This window comes from Lissotriton vulgaris, chromosome 1_1 (genome assembly GCF_964263255.1).
Source record: "Lissotriton vulgaris chromosome 1_1, aLisVul1.2, whole genome shotgun sequence".
Lineage (NCBI taxonomy): Eukaryota > Metazoa > Chordata > Amphibia > Caudata > Salamandridae > Lissotriton > Lissotriton vulgaris.
In genome coordinates this window covers 81,885,382-81,901,165 of record NC_141685.1, presented here as the reverse complement: position 1 = coordinate 81,901,165, position 15,784 = coordinate 81,885,382, and the positions used below count along the sequence as shown (strand labels likewise).

At 45.0% G+C, this 15,784-nt stretch overlaps 1 protein-coding gene and 1 long non-coding RNA gene across 2 annotated transcripts in view; one reads left to right on the top strand and one right to left on the bottom strand.

Annotated features, from left to right (window-relative positions):
- LOC147737434 (uncharacterized) overlaps positions 1–15,784 on the top strand; it is a 908,239-nt gene that overhangs the window by 471,445 nt on the left and 421,010 nt on the right. The window lies entirely within an intron of this gene.
- LOC147737436 (uncharacterized) lies at positions 5,688–6,240 on the bottom strand. Its single transcript, XR_015297387.1, has 3 exons — positions 6,168–6,240; positions 5,813–5,914; positions 5,688–5,728 (listed from the first exon to the last, which is right to left on the bottom strand). It is a non-coding gene; the product is annotated as an uncharacterized LOC147737436 (long non-coding RNA).

Below are 15,784 nucleotides of genomic sequence, written 5' to 3'. Positions count from 1 at the left end.
CTATTGGCATTGGATGCCTTAATTGGTAGTAATTGCTGAGTATCTCCCATTGTTAGATTTGTGCATTTTGCGTCCTCTTGTTGTGAACGACCAGTAAGTGGAATAGTTAACATCTCTAGGTCCGTTATTTGACCCCAATGGTTGACATGGTCCTTAGTTGAATTTGACATTCGTTCGACTTCAGCTTCAGACTCAGGGTGGCCTGGTTCACTTACTCCTTCCTTAGGGGATATAATATTTTTTCTACTCAGTGGTTTGATCAGAGTTTGAAGATCACATGGGTTAGTTAGCAATGTTAGCATAGCACCAGTTGGATCTTTCATAAAATCAAACTTTGACGGCGACCTTCCCAGTTTCCCGAATGTATGGACCTTAGATGATTTAAAGGACTATACATCACCTGTCTGTTTTATTTTAAACATATCTAATATTAGTGTTTGTTGTATTTTTCTTTTCCTTTTGATAGGAGGGAAAGGTGGCCGCCCTTTTCCTGACCTCATAATACACCCTCTAAGGTGAAGAAGTCATGCTTCTTTCAGAGAATCAAACGGGCCAGTGACAAGACCAAATGGTGCTTTGATTGGACAAAAACACCTCCTAACACCTCCAAGGGAAAACACCCCCAAAGCACACCTCCGTACAGAATTCGCCGGTGCTGCTGGTTACTTATTTAATTAACTAATTCATTAATCAATTGATTAATATCCGAGCTCCGGGTAGGGCTGTAGTCTAGGCATGCAGAGTAATTAAGGGGTCGAGGGGTGCTTCAACAGGATCAAACTCTATTGTCACTTTCCCCTTTGCATAATTTCTCAGATTTTGTATTACAGACTTATTACAGACTGAAATGGCTCAGCGACTTACGGACCGATCAACCTTAACTACTCGCCGTATGCCACACACCTCTTGCCACTCACCACTCACTGTTCATTGCTTGTTCGTTGCTATTCATCGCTGTCAAGAGTACAATGGAGAATGCTGGCAATCGTTCAGGAGCAGAAGCGGGATCCAGAGCCAGTCCACCTACAGACGGCAGATGTAGGCACTTCCCTCCACTCCTCTGCTCAGCTCTGCTCTCCTCAATGATTGGTGTATACGTAAAATAAGACGGCAATTCCCTGAGTTCTGAGGAATGATTGAAGCGTGCGATGTCGGACCATAGATGCGTCCATTCCTCATCGGAAATAGGACGGTGAATTAAGTCTTCCCACATAGACATATACCGGGGGCGTGGGGAAAGCACTGTTTTAAGGAGGAAGCTATAGATAAATTAGATCACCCCTTTCATTATAGCAGTCTTGGTGAGAAAGGCCTCAAATTTTGTGAGAGGTCGAGTAGCAGCCTCCCGTATCTGAGGTGTGAGGGCACAGTGCATTAATTGGATATACTGATATCTTTCTGTGTTCTTCAATACAAAGTCCCTTTGACATTGATCAAAAGTAAGGGGATCAAAATTGTGGAACAAATGTATTAGAGCTAAGCAGTCTCCCCTTCTCCAGGCATCAAAGGGTCCCTCATGTTGGGCCGGGGGGAAAGCTGGATTGCAATGGATTGGAGTGAATGGGGATGGAAAAGAAGTCCACCTGTCGTCGCCCGGAATTGAGTCCCATACTTTAAGAGTGGTGCGTGTGGGGCAGCTAAGGTCACCTTGGCAGCCGCCTGGAAGAGAAGGGAGGCTCCAGCTATATCCCTATGGCACTCTCGTCTTTGGAGACTGCTTAGCCTAGAACGTATGGCTGATATTTTCAGGGATAATGATAAGAATTTCGAATTTAAATGGGGTCCCCTTGTCTCCTTCCTCTCCCAGGGCCGTCCGTCTGCGGTGTGTCCCTCCACCATCAGAGCCCGCCATCTCTTCCAGTTTTGATCCCAATCCCAGTGTCGACCAACCTCTCGTTAGTATGAACACGCCGCCACTATGGGTGGGGTGGGAAGTGTTTTTTTTTTTTTACATTTTCAAAAACCTTTATTGTGTCAAGACAGTTTCATACAGGCAGTAAAATCGTACAGCTAATCAATTGATTTTAGCATTGGTGACATAAAGCCCAATAAGCAGGGTACAGTGCATAGGTACATGTCATGATTGTTTAGGGACTACTTCAGTTACAATAAAGGGTAGCCAGTGGTATCATCACACATCAGCTGTACGTGTGTAACTGTCATGCCGTGCTATTGCATGCCGAGCCCTTTCGTGTACATGTGTAGTTAGGGACTGACCACTGGGGAGGGGATCTGTAAAGGAGGTTCACATATGTTCCCACGGAATAAGTTCCATTTACCCCATATTCTAGTCCATTTCTTGGGACAGCCCCTGTGCGTGTAAACTGCCCTCTCAGACACCATTGCAATATCCATGCCTCGTTCCCATTGTGTACGTGTAGGTGTTATCGCGGAGCCCCAGTATTTTGCTATGTTTCGCTTCACGATTGTCGCCCCCAATATAGCCCAGTTCTGTAAGGCTAGGTTTAAGTCGGTGAGCTGCCAGATATTGAGGAGGCAACACCTGGGATCACAGGGAACTTCTGCTCCTCCCACCTCTGAAATGATCGCTAATACTCTTGACCAATAGCGGTTTATGATAGGGCATTCCCATATTATATGGTAAAATGTTCCAATACCTCCACACCCTCTGAGGCAAAGGTGATCTGGTGTGTGTCCCAGCTTAAATATCGTGGTGCGAGGATAATATGTTCGGTGTAATATTTTCAGTTGAATGAGTTTAAGTGGGGATGAGATTGCTGCCTCTCGGGCTGATGCTAGGGCGTCCATCCAATCAGATTCCTCGATATCTCCCAATTCAGTCTCCCATTTTCCCTTTAGTGCTATCAGGGGGTCTGGTTGATTATTGATCAGTTTCTTGTATGTGTAGGAGGTTGCCTTTATTTCCATGTAGTCCGTGAGGAGCCTATCCTCCAGAGGGAAGGATTCCACCAATTTGGTCTCTGGGGGAATTGCACTTTGTAATGCGTGTCGTATCTGTATGTAACGGAATCAGTCCGAGTCTGCCATCTTATACCTCGCTTGCAAGTTTTCAAATGATATTATCTCTCCTTTCGCCCATAGGTCGCCTATTTTAGAGATACCAATTAGGTCCCATTCTTTGAATCCCTTTGTGTTCGCCAGTATGCCCAGTTTTCTCGTGTCCCAGAGGGGAGTGGCTTGTGTCAACACTCCCTTCCCATCCCAAGGCCCTCTGTGCGGCGTGCCATATTTTAGTCGTGTGTGCCCTTGGTCCTGTAAGTCCTTCCTGTTTTCCGTTGGTGTAAAGCGCCCTCATCAGTCGGTCTGCCGGCAGGAGGCTCCGGTTCAACCTGTATGCTGGTTCGTCCTGTGGGACGTGCAACCATTGATTTATTGTCACCAGTTGTGATGCCCAGTAGTAGAGTTTAACATTCGGTAGAGCAATACCACTGTCATACCAACTCCGGACCAGTTTGTGTTGTGCTATCCGGGGGGGTTTACCATCCCACAATAGGGTTGTTACTTCCGCTTCAATGGATTTGAAATACTTAGGGGGGACAGGAAATGGGGTATTTTGTAGGGCATGTAGGAATCTCGGAAGGGCTAGCATTTTAAATAGTGCAGCTCTACCCAGGAGCATCACCGGGAGGGATCTCCAGTGTTTTACGTCCGCTTGGAGTCGTTCCAGGAGCCTCATTAAATTTTCTTCCATGAATATGGACTCTGATGGGGTGACATATATATTCCTAAGTACTCGAAACCTCTGGTCACGATCTGCAGTTCGCATCCCGCCGGGATTTTGGGTGTAGGCCCGTGCAATACATAGAGTAGCGATTTCGTCCAGTTAATAGTGTAGCCGGATACTTTCCCGTATGCAGTAAAAATGTCTAGTAGGAACACTAATGATCTCGCCGGGGATGTTAAATATACGAGCACGTAATCCGCATATAGCGAGATACGGTCCTCCCAGTCCTCCTCCCATCTCATTCCATGAATGGAGACGTCCTGCCTGATCCATGTCCCTCACCACCCCTTGTTGTAAATATTTTTGATCCATGCAGCAAGCGGTACCAGCACTAGGGCGAATAGCATCGGCAACATTGGACATCCCTGCCTGGTACCCCTTCCTAGTTTGAATTCTCTTGATAATCTTCCGTTTGCTGCTACTTGCGCGAAGGGGTTCCGTATATAAAAGTTGTATCAATGCACAGAATTTCAGGCCAAGTCCCAGCTTCCGAAGTACCGCAAAGAGGAACGGCCATTCCACTAAATTGAAGGCCAAAGTGGCGTCCGAGGAAAGGGTGGCTGCATCTTTCTGTATCTCTGGTGTATGGGCTATAACGGCATGCACCCTCCGTAGATTAAGGGAGGTGTTACATCCCGGCATGAACCCTGATTGGTCCGGGTGAACCAAGTCCTTGAGTTGTGGCTGTAGTCGGAGTGCCAACGCTTTGGCCAGTATTTTTGCTTCCGCATTCATTAGCGATATTGGGTGGTAAGAGGCTGCCAAATGCACAGGTTTGCCCGGTTTGTGCACTGCAACAATTGTGGCTATTCGCTGATCCCGTGGCAGCCTGCCATCCTCCAGGCAGTCATTGTACATGTAAAGTAAGTGAGGTGTGATCAGACCCGCCACTTTTTTGTACAGCTCTACTGGTAGCCCGTTTGGACCCATTGCTTTCCCTGTGTTGAGTGCCGCCAGTGCCCGCCCCAATTCTTCCGACGAGAGGTCAGCATCTAGGTCTTCCCTGGATTCCGGGGAAAGCGTAGGCATCCTAATGTCTTGCAAGAAATGTGTATTGTCCTCTATTGTGGTTACCGCCTGCGGTGAGTATATTGTTTCAAAATGCGTAGCTAACTGTTCGACAATACGTTCGGGGTCTGTTGTGAGAGTACCGTCCTTTAGACAAATTTGTGCTATCCAAAGAGAAATATTCCACAGCGGATCAAACAACCAGCACCTCTATTTTCCAGCGTCCCTCAAAGTGTTCCGTTTTGTTGTGCTGACAACCTCCAGGACCTGCTGCGGTTCAGTCCCACTGGAATTCCAGATAGAAACTTTGGAGAAGAATGGAGGCAGCACCAAGCACGAAGTAAAACCGGACCAAAGTTGTATCAAAAAATATATTTTTATTTTTATTTTTTCATATTTTCAAAGTGCACAGGACAGCCAACGCGTTTCGCTCCCCAACCGTGGGAGCTTCGTCAGGGCTGAAAACAACGTGAAATGATACACATATATTAATGACATATACTCAAATTAAACAATTACAACAAAGAGACATACAAAATTAAAAGCATCAGATCAAGCTTCCGAGAGAAGAGATGACACAACACCTAAAAAGATCACAATAGCAATCCTATTTTCTGGAGAGCATGTTACCCAAATTTGAAATATCCATACAAAAAAGGTAGTGCAACATGGTAAATACAGTAATCTCATTTGTTATGCGAAATAGTATACAACCATATATCAAGGGTTGAAAGAAAGATAAGTCAATAAAAAGAGTACAAATCGAGCGGAGGTCAAGAAGGGGCGGGGAAAGATACTGGAATAGAAAAAAGGTAGGAAATGAAAATCCCTTTAGATGGAACTACGCAAAATAGGAAATGATCACCAATGCTAAAAAACACACAAACAAGCGCCATATACTGGGCCCAATTGTTCGAGAATATATACAATATATTTCTCACCAAAGATACTGGTTAGTCTTGATGTGACACAATGAAGTTGACAAGAAAGCTGGCCAATGAAGTGGTAGAGATGCTGAAATAACAGAGGACAAGATATATAAAATATGAAAAATTTAAATAAGCTTAATAGGTGTACTGAAATTCCTAATCTTCTCACCTAATACAAAGATTCCAATATTAGGAATAGAGATGTAAGCAAACGTCACGGGCCGTCAAGTTGATAACATCAGTTGCATGAAGGGTAGTATCTCAATTGAATCTCAAAAGATAATAAAATTAGAGAAGTGTTGTGAATATCGCGACTTGCAGATAGTATAGACCAAAACCGAAATATCAGCAACTAAGTTAGTACTGATCCTATTTTGTACATACAGTGACAGGGGGGGGGGGGGGGGGGGGGGTTGACGTGAGTGGTAAGATGGTGGAAGGAAAAGATAGTAAGAGGGGGGGCGGTGAAGGGGGAGGGGAGCAGGGGAGGGTCTCAATAAAAAAGAATATCAGAAATAACTCACATTAGTATTTAGAGTAGACTGTACGTAGGGCGACGTATGTGCAGTCCTTAGTAAGCTGCTACCACACGTGCTGCAGTAGAAAATAAGAATCAAAGACATATAAATTACACCCATGAACAATCATGGTGAAAAAAACGCGTGTCTACCTTTGACAGTAGACAAACTATAATATTAATCCCTAGCAATCTAATATCAAAAACATGTGTCTTACAAGTGCCCATTGGTAACATCTGTGAGATTATTAAGTCGCCCAGCGTAACATGTATATATGCAAAGTAAATACTACCCTGCTTCCCCCGGGGCAGCACACACCAGAAAATTAAAATATACTTCCGATGTACCAAATACACATCGGAAGTGTTTTAAGAGGCGAACGCATTCCAAATACGAATGCTGCCGGCTTAAAAGATTAGCGCACAACGGAAAAGTCATTACAAGTGCAAAGTGCACATTCACAATAAAGGAAAAAACGGGGGATTTTAAAGTAAGCTAAAAAGACATTCAAAGCGGGCACATAGAGTCCGCCGACCGGGAAGTGCCAAAGGAAACTGACTTGGCAGAAAGAGGTTGATCAAAAGCATTTTGAAGTTGGCACTGCTAGAGCGCGCAGTTTTCCCCCGGTCGCCCGAGTTACCAATTCTTTTACACGCACTGGGCCCTTGGCGTGGAAATACTTTTTATCATCACACTAATTTGATTGGGTGATCCGGGTGAGGATTTCTCCTCCTGCGCGCTGCTAAGAGTAATCAAGTTTGGATTTACCTCTGCTTACCATGTACCCGACTTACCACAGGCACAATTCTTACGACGGACCTGGAGCTATCAGGGAAAATAGTAGACAGGCCTAATATCCAATACACTTATAATCAGTAAAATACTTTCCACGATTCGATGAAATGACCACAGACACCTGATTAAGTTTAAACTTTATATAAGAATTCAAAGGGAAGAAGCCAAGATAATAAGCGATACACAGAGTAATATATCAAACATTAAAATCAACACCAACAGGTAACTTTGCATCAAAAATATGACCATTAGGATATATGGGGAGACTAAAGGTAGGAGGTTTTAGAAACAAAACTAGTCACTGCAATTTTATACTAGAACGTAGGAATGGGAATGAGACCTAGAACGTGTACTTAACCTAAGTATTTAAGCTATTCTTGCTAAGTTCACTGCAAACCACTAAAGGAAAGGGGGAAAAACGGGAACATGCTATGGTTTTATAAAATCAATGAGTTTCTAAAGGATGGGGGGAGAGAAGGAACCAACTAAAATTCAGACACATATAATTGCAATGGCAATAGAGCAATAACACAGGTAAGAATGCTTTTACCAGATCAGATAAAAGAGAGAGAGAGAGTGAGAGAGAGAGACGTAAACCCACAATCTATATTTACCTAGTTCAGATTGAAGACCAACCCTGGCCACGGGTCAGTTGGGAAGACGGGGACAGGGACCCTCAGAAAAGGAATGCCAGAATGCGAGCAGGTACAGCTCACGGACAGTAAGGACAGGATACCCCTCAGGTTCAGGTCAAGGACTGGGCCTCCCAGGGTACGACCAACACCCACAGCTTCGGACAGCAACGCCTGCGTTACCCCTTCCTGCAAGTAATCCGCCAGAAACCCCGATTGGATTTTCGAATTCTCCAGCAAAGTGCTTCGCCAGCACTTAGGATTTTCCACCCCTTAGGGAATTGTGGAAAGTATGGACAAAGTGCTCCGCAGCACTTTCAGAATGAGCACCTATTGAGATCGTAGGGTCAGTGACAGGTCTGCTACTCGGACAAGTCGGACAATTTTCCTAAGCTAAACTAGGGCAATTATACTATTTTGTGGACCCTTAGACCACCCACTAATGTTGCAAGTGACAGTTTCCCACATTGTGATTGGTCAGGAGAGGTGGTGTGGTCATTACCACCTCCTAGAATTCAGTTTTCTCATGTTTAATATTCAATTTTGCACACCCGCCCCCCGGGTTCACGTTCCCATGCATAGAATACAGCAGTACAGGACAGTTCACAATAGGTAGCAACAGTATTGCTTTTTCCAAGGTAAGACTCCGTATTCCCAGCGATGTTCCCAGGCGCATTGTGCTTCAGGAGCCAGCTGGCTAGATTTAGCTTCTGCGCGGTTGGAACTTTCTCCGGTCATGTGACGGTGCCCAGCAGAGCTTCAAGTATGGCTCCGCTCATGATTGCCCCAGCCCACAAAGACCCGGTACATGAAAAGTAAGCGAAAACAAATTAAAATCATACATAAAAATGATCGCACTGTATACCAAGATAAAAGATAACCAACCCTTTCTTTATAATGACTATAGCATTAAGGATTAGTGCGAAAAGACAGATAGGCTAAAGCTGCTGCAGTAAGCAGAGAGCGTGGTGAGAGACAAGCAGCCATATTTAGCATCAATGCGCATGAGCACAGAATCCCTCCAGAATGCGAGTGCGTCACATCACATGGGTATGACCGACGCATGCGCAGACTGAATTTTGGCAAAGCAGCCATTTTCAGTGCAAGCTTCGTTTTAGTACGGAAAAGACAAACAAGCAAGCATCCTGGGGACACCCGCGTGTTGGGAAAACGCTTTATAAATGACGAATAACGAGGTTAATATTATTATGCAGTTTAGACAAGGGTTTTGCATACGAGCAAGGCGTCTTACGGGCAAATCCTTGCTCCATCAATCCCCTCTTTGATGATATTTACTATCATCACTACATGAAGGAAACAGATGCCAACTTTTCTCATTCATCCACATCACTCATCCGAATTTCAACAAATTTGTCGTTGAGTTTTCTTGCAGCTTCTCTATGAGAGTGGTCATTTTTCGCCTTTTTGTAAATTGCACTCTTCAACTCTTCTAATTCTAAATCATCAATATTTCTTTTCACCCCCCTCGGATTGACTGTATATTTCTTTTTGCACTTTTGACATTTGCAGCAGATAAAAATGATCAATACAATCACACCTATTATAACTATTGGCATCAGTATTTTCCACAAAATATTCCTACCTAAGTTAGTAAACCAACTACCTATAGAGGAGAGACCTCCAGTCAGTCTCGTCCAGGCACTGTCAACCTCCAATGGTTTGAGTTCCCTTTCCAAATTAGTTATGTTCTTCACATATTGTTTTAATTCGATACTTTTATCAGGAATGTAGGTGCAACAATGTTGCGCTTTCAGCATTCTACAGACTCCGCCCTCTTTTGCTAATAGGGTGTCAAGGGCAAGACGGTTTTGTAAAACCATTGATCTGATCGCAACCATTTCAGTATTGACCAGCAGGAAACCAGCAGCAGTGTCCGTTGATAACCGGTCCACTACTGTAGACAATTTGCAGATTCTATGGGTGTTCAGAACTACCCCCATTCCAGGTATCAGTGCACTAAAAATATCACCTACAATTTCGCCTACACTTTCGCGTCTACTACGCACTAAGCCATTAGTTTCATCATCGCTTCCAGCTGCATTATTCACATGGTATATTTTCGGGAAAACAATGCCAAAGTAGCAGCTTCCATACCAGTGATCCGGCAATTTGAAATAAGCCTTGTTCCCACTTATATAATATATTCCGGGGAACACAGGTTCTGACCCATTTTTGAAACCCCAACCTCCAATTACTTTATAATTATGTTCACACTCGCTGGAACCGATGAATACATTGTTATAGTACTCTGTCTTTTCCCTATGGATACAAAGTTTCCCCTTTCTTTCAAAATCCAGCAACAAGGCAGGACTGGCTTCGCCTTCTGAGGTGTTATCCATGTGCTCAGCCCACCTAGGGATTCTATCCTTCTCGTCATTTGCCTTCTTCTGAAACTTTTCTCTCCTTCTGTCTGCCATCTTTATAAACATCTTTTCCTGCTCTTGCAGTGAACAGGTCAGATTGTCTTCTCTTGCTTGATCTAAGTCTATGTTACCTATAGTCAGGAAATATTCTCCCATATAGCGGGTCACGTCACTTGTAGTATGTACACGGTTCAAATGTCCTCTAACAGGAAGTTCAGAATATACTACGTCATCGTTTGAATAATAGTACTGCAAGGTGCTTCTATAGAACAAGCTAGCTAATATACTACAGGAGATTCCATAGGTCAAAGGTAGATGGTGGTATGTCACGCCTTCAGCCACTGAGGTTGGTAGCTTCATGCAGACATAACAGTCCTCTATTTCCATGGCTTCTACATAATGCACTAACAAGTTAGCAAAAACATTTAAATGCGTCCTGTTCTTCATTTTGTGAAAATGTAGTCCATCCTCATCTGGTGCTTCTAAATTAGGTCGTGTGTGTGTCAGTCCTACTTTTTTGTCGCGTCTTTCTAGTCTTCGTGGTGTTTCTGCAGTCTGTACAACCCCTACATCTACTGCTTCGGGTTCAGTAGGGGACAAGTTTGGATCTCTACTTATCATAAAGGGTAGAAAAACTGTTAGTCCTATCCACATTACTATTAGCATAGCTACACTACACAAGCATATCTTACAACAGGTTTTGAGACACCCACACCTGGATCTCCCAGAGACACTCGGATCAGACATTTTTAGCTTACAGGTGGCTTTTGCTACCCCTCTTCGTTCCTTTGTACCAAAGGCTCACTTCAGGGGTTCTCTCACGGAGGGTCTTCGTCCGAACTCCGATCAGCAATGGACTCGTTGTCACTGTTGCCACTGTGGTGTGGCTCGTCAATCTCCTCCAACACAAAGTACGTCCACTCAGGGCTCCGATACAGTTGGTTCTGTTTCTTTATTCTGTCGCTCTTTCTCAGCGATTTGCCTTGGGCTGCATTCCTTTCACTTTGAGCCCTTTTTCGGTCTTTATCGTTTTCTTCGACTGTCTTTAGTCTGAGCCTTAGTCTCTTGACGTATCGGGGTGCACTTCTTCCTCCGTGCCTCCCAGTGGTTGAGGAGACTTCGCCTTCTTCGTGCACTCTTTTCACTTTTTGTTGTGGCACCTCTGTTTTCCTGCCTGTCTGACTAGTTCCAGGTCTTTCGTCTATTTCTTCTGCCTGGTCGCTAATCTGTCCCTGCTCAGATTCAAATCGCACTTTCTTTTTATTTCTGGTTACTGTTGTTTCCGTTGTCTGAGCACTTTGATCTAGTTCTATCTGTTCCTGTTCATGCTCTTCGATCTCTTCGTTTTCTTCTGCATGAACGTCAGCTCTAATTTCTAACTGTCCCTTTCTCGGCTCCTGAGTTTCAGGAGGAGTCTCGAGATCTTGATCTGACCCTGCTTGACCTATGTCCTGATCAGGTTCGTTGTGGCTTTCGTTGACCTGACCTGCTTCTTCTATTTCTGACTCACCTGGACTATCCCACTCACTGTCTAAGTAGGAATATTTCCTGGTTCGTATTGGATCATGAACTGGTTCGTCGGCGGGATACCATTCAACGTCTCGACTTGTGCTCGGCAGTTCGATGTCAGCTAGCTCCGGACTTTCTTCCTCGGAAGTCTCTTCAGCTGTGCTGCCTTCAGCTCCAGTCGCGTTTTCTCCAGATACCCGCTTTGTGTGGCTGGCGTGGATCCACTTCGGTACACCAGCGCACTTCACAGCAGTGGTAGTGACGAGGATCACTTGTCGTCGCTTTCCCCACCTTGGCTTCAGGCAACTGCTCCGGGTGTGTTTCTTTAACACCACCCAGTCTCCTGGCTGCAGATTGTGTGCTGGAGTCTTTGGCCACTCGTCTTCTGTCTCTCCAATCTGCTGAGAGAGAGAACGCACTTGGTCACCCAGCTGCTTGCAGTATTCTAGCACCATATCATCAGAAATGCTTAGCAGTTTGTTTCCGGGTACCCATGCCTGGCGCATCACTCTTCCCATCAACACTTCATGGGGACTTAGGCCAGTCTTTCGATTCGGGATACTTCTCAAACTCATCAGCACTAGGGGTAAAGCTTCTATCCAGTTCATTTTTGCGGAATCACACATTTTTCCCAGTCTGGACTTCAGAGTGCCATTTATTTGTTCCACTACCCCAGAAGCCTCTGGGTGGTAGGCACAGTGCAATCTTTGCTTCATTTTGAATGCTTTACAGAGTTCCAATAGGACATCGTTGGCAAAATGCCCACCTTGGTCCGTTTCGATTGTCTCTGGGATCCCATACCTAGGTATCAACTCCCTGAGCAATAATTTGGCTGTGGTGATAGCGTCATTTTTCTTAGCTGGATATGCTTCCACCCACCTGGAGAATAGACATACTATGACTAAGACATATCTATATCCTTTGCATCTGGGCATGGTTATGAAGTCTGCCTGCATTCTAACGAAGGGACCTACTGCCTTTCCAATAGTACTCTGTTTCACTACAGTCTTCTTTCCTGCATTGAATTGCTGACACACTAGGCACCTCTGGCAAAGCCTTTCCGCCTGGTTCTTGAACTTTGAATTACAGAACACCTGTTCAAACACCCGACACATCGCATCTCTTCCCATATGTGTTGGCTCATGTATCATTCTGACCATGGGGTCGATCAAACTATCAGGCAGCACAGGCCTCCCAGTCGGATTTACCACCACACCATCTTCTCTCAACTCGCATCCATTTGCGGCCCACCTGCCCTTTTCTTGCCTGTCTGTGGCTTGTTGTATCTCCTTTAATTCTTCCCACGTTGACACATTATCAAACAACATAAGTTGGCAGCTGGTTCCATCCCACAGGGCAATTTGCAGGGACATCTGGTGTCGGGCACAAAACTGTGCAATTTGGTCAGCGTACCTATTACCGGCAGTCACATCATCATTTCCAGATCTGTGAGCCGCACACTTGACCACAGCCAATTCTTTGGGTAATTGGATAGCTTCCAGTAAGTCATGCACTATTTTCCCATTTCGGATAGGTGTGCCAGAGGAAGTCATGAATTCTCTTTGTAACCACAATTGGCCGAAGTCATGAACAACCCCGAAACAGTACTGACTGTCTGTGTAAACAGTAATCCTTTTGTTTTTTCCCCTCTTACATGCTCGAGTTAACGCGATGAGCTCTGCCACTTGTGCAGATTTCACCTCGCGCATGTAAGATGCCTCGACGACTCCTGTCAGTGTAACCACAGCATAGGCAGCACTCAGACTCCCACTTTCATGTCTCAAACACGAGCCATCCACAAACATTGTTTTATCCCCGTCACGTAGTGCTATTTCACGAATGTCAGGACGGGGCTTGGTGCTGTATTCAGTCAGATCGATGCAATTATGTTCCCCGTCCTCATCAGATTCTGCATCCAGAGGGACAGGTAACAGTGTCGCAGGATTTAGGACATTGCACCGGGAAATAGTTACATTTTCAGCACCAATCAAAATTCTCTCATACTTAGTCAGCCGACTAGGTGTGAGGTACTGGGTCTTAGTTCTAGTCAGTAGGATGACAACAGAATGAGGAACATAGACAGTGACGGGATGTCCCATGACAATGCTCTCACTCTGTTCCAGACTGACGCAAGTAGCAGCAACGGCTTTCAAGCATCCAGGCAATCCAGCGGCCACTGGATCTAGGGTGGCCGAAAAGTAGGCTACTGGTCGTCTGACTGATCCGTGCTCCTGGGTCAGGACTGAAAGAGCACAATTTTCTCTGGTGTCACAGAACAGTTCAAAGGGTTTAGTGTACTCAGGCATACCCAATGCAGGTGCGGTACATAGACAGTTTCTCAGAGTTACCCAAGCATTCATGCTTTCACTGTCCCAGTGGACGGGGTCTTCCACTCCTTTCTTTGTCATATTTATCAGGGGTCGGGCTAGAGCCGCAAATCCTACAATCCATTGCCTGCAGTAACCCACAACTCCCAAGAACATTCTCACCTCTTTCTGCGTTCTGGGCAGTTCCATTGCTTTAATTATTTTGATCCTTTCGGTAGTGACTTTCCTGATTCCTTTTTCTATCTGGTGCCCCAGATATTTTACTGAGTTTTTACAGAATTGTAATTTGTCAGGCGACACTTTATGTCCCCCTTTTCCTAGGTGATTCAGCAAGGCAATTGTGTCAGTGACACAGTCAGACTGGGTTTTAGATGCCACTAACAGGTCATCTATGTACTGCACCAAAACAGACTCTCTCGGCAGCACTAGGGATTCAAGGCACTTTTTCAGTATCTGGTTAAAAATCGATGGACTTTCAGTGTACCCCTGGGGGACACGATTCCAGACATAGATATGACTGTCAAATTCAAAACTGAAAAGGAATTTGCTTTCTGGATGCAATGGGATGGAAAAGAATGCGTGGCACAGATCGATGACAGTGAACCATTCTGCGTTCCAGGGAATCTGGTAGAGTATCACTGCAGGGTTGGGTACAATAGGACAGCAAGGCACAACAATTTGGTTTACCTTGCGCAAATCTTGCACCACTCGGTACTTCCCACTAGGCTTTTTGATCCCAATGATAGGCGAATTACAGGGGCTGCTCAACACTTCTTCTATTATTTCTGCTTCTAGCAGCCTCGTGATTTCAGTCGCTACTCCTGCCTTTACTTCTGCACTCATTTTGTACTGTCTGGTTTTCGGGTATACAGCATTAGTTTTTATTGCTATTTTAACTGGGTCCACATTTGCCATCAGGCCTACATCTTTTCCTGTGAAATCCCACACTTCTGGTACCACTCTTAGCTGGAGTTCCTCAGGTAAATCCTCAATTGTCAAAGGCTTGATATCAGCATCTTGTCTGACTAACATCAGTTTGTACAGGCCATCTTCATCGGGGGTCTGAATTTCGACGCCATTTGGTGTGCAGAAAATGGTACAACGCATCTTGCACAACAAATCACGTCCCAGTAGGTTTACAGGACTGGAATCACAGACCACAAATCTGTGCATCTCCTTGAAATTTCCTATGGAAATCTCCATTGGTTCAGTTACAGGGGTACTTATTATCTGATTTGAGACTCCCACTACTTGGATTGCTTCTCCCGAGAGGGGTAGGTTAGGAACATCCACTGTTCTTACAGTAGATCGGGTAGCACCAGTGTCCAACAGAAAGGTGACGTCTTTGCCTTCAACCTTTCCTTCAATGTATGGTCCAGTCTGGTCTACCGGTAAGGAGGCGCCAAGTACGCACTCCTCATCCTCCCCTCTCAGGCCCCGTCAATCGTGATCTTCACAAAGGAAGGTGTCATTTAGCAAGTACTGTGGAATGACTGCATTTCTTTCACTCTCAACCTCCCATACTTCCGCCCTCTCATTCTGCTGATCCTGACTCTTAAAATTCTGCCTAGGAGCGCGAGGTACTGGAGGTAATTTTACCTGTTGCTGGGTTTTTCTTGTCCCCTCTTTCGGCACCTGTGGATTTAAACCATTTACAGGGGCATTACCGGCCTGTAGGTGTGGACACTCGTCTCTCCAATGCCCCATCTGGCCGCACCCATGGCACGGAAACTTTTTCATGGCCTCTTCACGACTCATTTTAGGTCTGGGCTTTCCTCCCCCCCCAGAATTGGTATTCGGAACATTATTATCAGAAGTCATTTTACTTAACTGTTTTTCTTGCTGTTCAGCTAATTTCACCTGTGCCCACATCACTTTCTCCTTGAGGGCTTTCTTTTTATTTTCGATTTCATCTTCGCAGTATTTTGCATATTTCAGGACATCATCTATGGGCTTTCCCTGCCAACTGATTTTGT